Raw genomic sequence first — 6,533 nt, forward strand, 5'->3', positions numbered from 1 at the left:
TACGGGACGATGATTTTAGAAATGGGCGGTAATTACTTTTTTTTGTTTTAATTTCAAGCCTTTTTAGCTAGTTTATATATTCTATCTTATTTAATTAATTTTAAAGTTTTCTTGTACAGCTGCACTTTATATGGGATGCTGAATACGATCTGACCATCAAAAAGATATTCGACCAAAGAACGGGTAAATGGCTCCCGCAGATGATAGATGATGTTCATCAGAGGTGGAACCACCTGACTCTGACCAGATATAAAGAAGGCTTTGTTAGTTTATTGGGAGACTGTTAAGGGGTTCAGGCATCGGCACATCTCACCAACAGAACTAATAGGGCATCGACCAGGACGTCCAAGTATACCGGTGGTTTAGCAACCGTCATGAAGACTAAGGCCAAACTGGTACGTAGTGACTTTAATTTTGTTAATAACTTAGTTATATTCTTTTGCATATCATTACTAGGCATCCTAATCATATTGTTTCAATGCAACGTGTGTAGTCGAAGTTGTTGAATCGCAAGGCGACATTGGCGGAGACATTTAAATACACCCACATGCTGAAGGAGAACAAAAGAGATTTGTTGATCAATGGTATCAGGACCATTATGTGAGTAAACATACATCTGATTATCTTTTGCTATAAAATTATTAGAGATTAACTATATATCTATTGTATTAATCACAATAACTTGTATTAATCACACAGGAGTCCTACACACAGAGACTAGAGGCCGCAACTCAGTAAACTCAGCAAAGTGAGGAGGACACCACCAATGACTTTGCAGCGTCAGTCATCGATCCTGATGCGGTATGGTGCGAGACCACCTCAGTGCCGTACAAGAACCACGTATATGGATTGAGGTCGTTCTTTGCCAGCAGCATCCGCACCTCCAAGTTGAAGCCATTGTCAGGCTCTGCCACCAGTCAAGCCATCGAGCCCGAGAAAGACGTGGATGCTGCAGGTGCAGAAGTTCCAATAGAGCATTCACCAGCAGGTTCAGGAGCTGAACGGTTATCAGGAGAGGTATCAGAAGATTCTCACCCGTGTGACATCTACGGATGAGCTCATCATACTAGAGTGGAGGAAGTCGCTGGAGCAGCTTCAGCGTATAGAGGTTTAGATGGAGGTGTACTAGGCCCAAATGCGCGCCGTTGACATTGACCCTGCTGGTGGCAGCGGTCCTGCTGGTGGTACACGAACATCACCGTCTTCTACGTCGTTGACTCAGGGCCACGGCACCAATGACGATAATGACGACGAGGACTATCTAGATTTATAGTTATTTCTGTTTTGTTTTATTGTTTCATTATATTTATTTTATGTACTTGACTTTTAATTTATTTAAACATTGTATTATTTATTTTAAATAATAGGTTTTCATTATTTATGAATTGAACATTAATTGTGCGAAAAATAAATTTAAATTTAAAATAAAAATTGACCATTTTTTTAAATTAAAAAAAATTGATATTACTGTTGAATTTACCGTAGGAATAATCCAACGGTAATAGTGCACGAAACAATAATTTTTGGCGCCAATAATATCGTCGGAAAAATTCGTCAGTAACCAATTAATTTTTTCGAGCTGGTAATCTGTCACAGAATCCAACAGTAATTACCGTTGGACGAAAAATTCTAACGGTAAACATTTATCAGCGAAATTTATACCATCTGATTGTTTCTGACGATAAATTCGACTGTAATTAATTTACTGTAAAATTTTTTTGTTTTTTTACAATAAATTCGACAATACTCAGTATTTTTTTTAGTAAAAAAAGTACGTAATAATAGAAGTACAACCTTTCTCTCACAATGGTAGTGTTTTAATGTATAAGTTAGGTTAGATTAGGGTTGAGGTTTAATATAAGGTGATAATGGCGGTTTAATTTTTTTTTTTAGTGCCAATTAAGAGGAGATTGGCAGTAATTTTTGTCCTAATTTTTTTTATCTTGGATATTGTCACTTATTTAATTTTTTGGTTACTAGATATATAATATTCAAATTAAACTCTTTTTTGGATATTATTACTTATCTATCGATTATTAAAAATAGATAATATTTTGGCTAAACTTTTACTTATACTGGGTTGGATATTAAATGTGTTTAATAATTTAAAGTAACTTTTATATATAGTTATATACACAATTATAATACACTGGGCACGCACATCGATGTCGGTCTACTAGAAAATTTTAATTTACCATTATATATAGCTGTCACTAAATATTTTTTGACGAAGAAAAAACGATAAAATAATTTTATTTATATATTCATACAAACTTTATCTTTTTACCGTGATTTTTGCTAAACAATTTATATAATTGACCTTCTTATTACATCATTTTATCAAATTTCTGATAGTTTTTGTATCTTTCAATTCTTATTATGCCCCAAAATCAAAATAAAGAACTAAGTAACAAGATAATAGAGGTTTTTTTTTGTTTTTTTTCTTTTGTGAAATTGACGTTGATTTGAAAGGATAACAACAAAATTATGGAATCGTGAAGGGACTAATGGCCTAACACAGTTTCCACAATGTCCTCAATAAAGGCATCTTTAGTGCCTAAAAAAGGGGCAAAATGTGTGTGAAGAGTGGTGACAAATTAAGTGCTTAAACAAGGAAATTAAACAACCAACAGGAATCAATAATTTTGCTGCTGTCAACTCCTATATCCATGATGCACAATGCAACAAAACAATACAACCAAAATGATGATCGACAATGATGCTTTTTTAGCAACATTTACTTTGCACTCATTTACAAGTAGTACGTGTTGATAGGTTAACCCATGCGTCATGATTCAGCTGCATATCAAACTTGATGAGTTTATTGTTTATCACTTTATCCGATCTGCTGTCTGCTACCAAGTTAAACAAACATGCATCTATTATTGGTGTACATTAAGATATAGGCATAGGCTATTTCACTAATACTGTGGCTTCAGGAGCTTTTATTGCCTTTACCAACGGTGTGATGAACTGATGACCCAAGACAATCTTGTTCAAATATATTACAAGTTTTATATATTATTTTAAAAAAATTGACTATTGTGCACAAATATATATTAGAATTGAAATTAAATAAGGATACTTAATTTTAAAAACTAATTCAAATAGTGAAAATATCTTATATTTGTAAATTATAAGTAATGTTAAAGATATAATTATTTATGTGTCTCTTTTTATCGATTTAAGACGTTAGAAAAGTGATATCATGATACAGTGACATAAGAGTTTTTATGATATAAAAATTTAGAGTTTAATTTTTGTTTGTTCAAATAAAAAAGAATTTCAATATAAAGCCAATCAACAACAAAAAATCTATTTAAAAAAAATTTTACGCAAATCCAAAAAATTGAAAAAGCGTATTAGAAATATATAATAATTATTTATATGTCTCCTCTTATTAGTTTAAACTTTTGAAAGAAGTGATATTATGAGTTATGACAAATAATATTATGAGCTAACTTTTTTTTACTAATATCAGTCAACTTTTTTAAAATTATTTTATTTATATTAAATTTTATTTATATTAAATTTTAAATTTTAAATTATAAACTCTAAATTTAAAAATATAAAAATTTTAAAAAATAATATTAATTATCTAAAAATTAGTTTTTTATATTTTTCTTAGAAATTATACTCCTAAAGTCGTAAGATTTGTAATAGTAAAACTTTTATACTCTATATATCCAAATTAAAGTTTAAACTTTAATTTAAACCATGATAAAAGTTAGACTTGTAATAGTAAACTTTTATACTTTGTATATCCATAGTTTAAAGTTTAAACTTTAAATCACTCATAAAAGTTGAAAGAACGAGTATTTATCAATTATGTTATCATTTTTTTTAATTTAATAAACGAATAAAAAGAGACAATATACACATGAATAATTATATTTCTAATATTTTTTTAAGTAAGATTTTGTTTAAATTTATTTAATTTTTTTATATAGATATTTTTTATTTATTTTATATATACTATATATTTTATTTTCTTTTTGGGTTCACCAAAAATTAAATTTTAGATTTTTTTAAATATAAAGCTCTAAAATCATGTCATAGATAATATCAATTACTTTTCTAAAAAATTAATCAGATAAGAAAATAAAGTCTTGAATGTTAGTACTTTTATTAAAATTTGGCAATCACTTAACCAGCAAAAAAAAAATGAGTAATCTCACACTATTAAATGTAATCTTATACTATTAAAAACACTAATAATAACTAATTAATGACTACAAATTACAAAACTTACTGATTCCTTAACACTTCTCTAAAAAAAATATATAAATAATTATATCTCTATCATTATTATTCCAACTCACGACAAAAAATGCCTACAGGTGAATTTAAACTAAGTCATGATCACTTTTTTTTCTAGGTTATTAGACTGTTGAGGAGTCAAAAAGCAAAACTAGTTCGATCTACGTATAAATGAGGATCTTAAATATGTATTAGTTCATTGACCCTAGAAGATCATACTTATATTATTGTTGTTCCCCTAGAACGACCTTATCCAATATATTTCTTTGATTGTTATTTCACCAGTCACAATAGTTTGCCACCACTTGAAAAATAAATACATAATTAAATACTATATCTTAAGATCATGAACACATACATGAACTGAAGCGATTTTGATTTAGGTTTTGCGTCCAATAATACTCTTTGATTTTGGTTTTGGCCGCGTGCTTCTTCTTGCTGGATCCAGGATGCATACCTAATACCTTACACGGACACTAGTGTCCATGCCCGTAACCTACCAATCAAATCCTAGGATTTGTAATGATTATTCATACCTATAATAATATTTGAGTAAAAGACAAATAGGTCCTGACCTTTTAAAACGGGAACATTTTCGTCCCTCAAGATTAGAAAATACATTTCGATCCCCACGTTTTAAAACGGGCGACAATTATACCCTTCCGTCCGTTTTGGGCCAAAAATGGTAACGGAGCTAGCTGACATGGAGGGACAGTGAATGACGTGACCGTTACACTTGCTGAGGTGGATTGGGACGAAATTTTAGTGGACAAATTCGTCTCTGAAGTGCCAAACGATGCCGTTTCTACTAGTGAGCCCTATTTCATCCAAACGCAAGGTGGAAGTCATGGCCGCTGCTTGTGCGATCGTCTATGATGAGCGAGGGGGGGTTCTTCATGCACAAGACCTGGACGGGGATTTTCATGCGCTGTTGCAGGAGGTTGTGATCGAGATGGGGTTGCGCCGAAGTGCTTCTGCGGCGTTTATGCCATTCTTTACAAGTCAAGAACAGCATCTAATCCCAATAAGATATTTTTCGGGTGTCCATTCTTCAAGGTGAGCGATTATTTTTATAGTAGTTGGATGATACTGTTCTATGTCTAATTATGGTGTTATCTAAAAAATTGGTCCAGGTTAAAGAATGGTGTTGCCAGTATTTTGTCTGGCTTGATGAACACCTGAAAAAAATTAGGGCCATGGAGTCTGAAGCATTGGGTGCTGTGGATGATGTTGGAGGTGTAGACATTGAAGATCATGTGGTACGAAGTCAGGAATTGGAAAAAAAATTCAACTGGTGCGAAGCCAGGAACTGGAGAAAAAAATGAAAGAGTTGGAGAGGAAACTGTTATGTATGGAGAAGGAGAAAAAATGAGTATGTGGCATATTGCTTTGATTAGTGTAGTTTTTGTTATTGTTGTATGTTTCTTAAAGTGGTGAGGATGATGAGTTGATGTACAACGTTGATGATGTAATGAAAATTGTCATTGTTGGCTATTCAATGAAAATTGCCATTGTTGAACAAAAAATAAGGTAGTAATTCTATGAATCAGCTATTATATAAGGTAGTAATTGTGTATAGATTATGACCAAAATATGAACAACAATGTATCTGTCTTAATCCAAAACATAAACAAGTTTGCCACAAAATAACAAAATATCTGGTTGGCATATAAACAAGTTTGCCAAACTACAATAAGTAGGCAGTGTTGTTTAATTCATACTGAAGACTATGACAAAAAACAGAAATTCATTCAGTAGTGTTCAGTTCTTCTGATTCTTGGATCCAGGAGTTGGGATGAAATTCATTCCTATGGCCTCACTGCCAGCGACTTTCAAGGTCTCCTCCGATGTAGCGACACTGGCACTGGTGCTTTGAGTCTGGGTTGTATCTGGGAGTGGAGTTGGAGGTGAATTTGAAGGTGGATTTGCACTTGCTCGAGGCCTTCTGATTGTCTGCTTGGGTCTGAATTTGGAGGCAGCAGCTGGGGTTTTGGGTCGCCCCATTCTTGGCAGCTGGGATGGAGGCCTGAATGGAGGTTGGATTGGAGCAGATGGTGTTGTTGCTGCAGCATTCTGGCTGATGACATGATTCTGCAAAAGTAACCGAATTATTCAGTTGTTCAAATGCATTGACATGAATAAAGTGATTGTGATTATGAGTGTATTATTTAGGGGGGAGGCTTACTGGAGACTTCTCTTGCACAGCACTATTCTCAGCCAAACTTTCAGTCTGTGTCTGGCTTTGATCCTATGCAACATAGATCAAACAAGGA

General features: G+C 32.7%; 1 long non-coding RNA gene across 1 annotated transcript; it reads right to left on the minus strand.

Moving 5' to 3' along the window:
• Positions 2,730–4,744, minus strand: LOC110265206. The gene is made up of 2 exons (XR_002351544.1): positions 4,619–4,744; positions 2,730–2,852 (listed from the first exon to the last, which is right to left on the minus strand). It is a non-coding gene; the product is annotated as an uncharacterized LOC110265206 (long non-coding RNA).

Source organism: Arachis ipaensis, chromosome B08, assembly GCF_000816755.2.
Source record: "Arachis ipaensis cultivar K30076 chromosome B08, Araip1.1, whole genome shotgun sequence".
NCBI classification, from domain to species: Eukaryota; Viridiplantae; Streptophyta; class Magnoliopsida; order Fabales; family Fabaceae; genus Arachis; species Arachis ipaensis.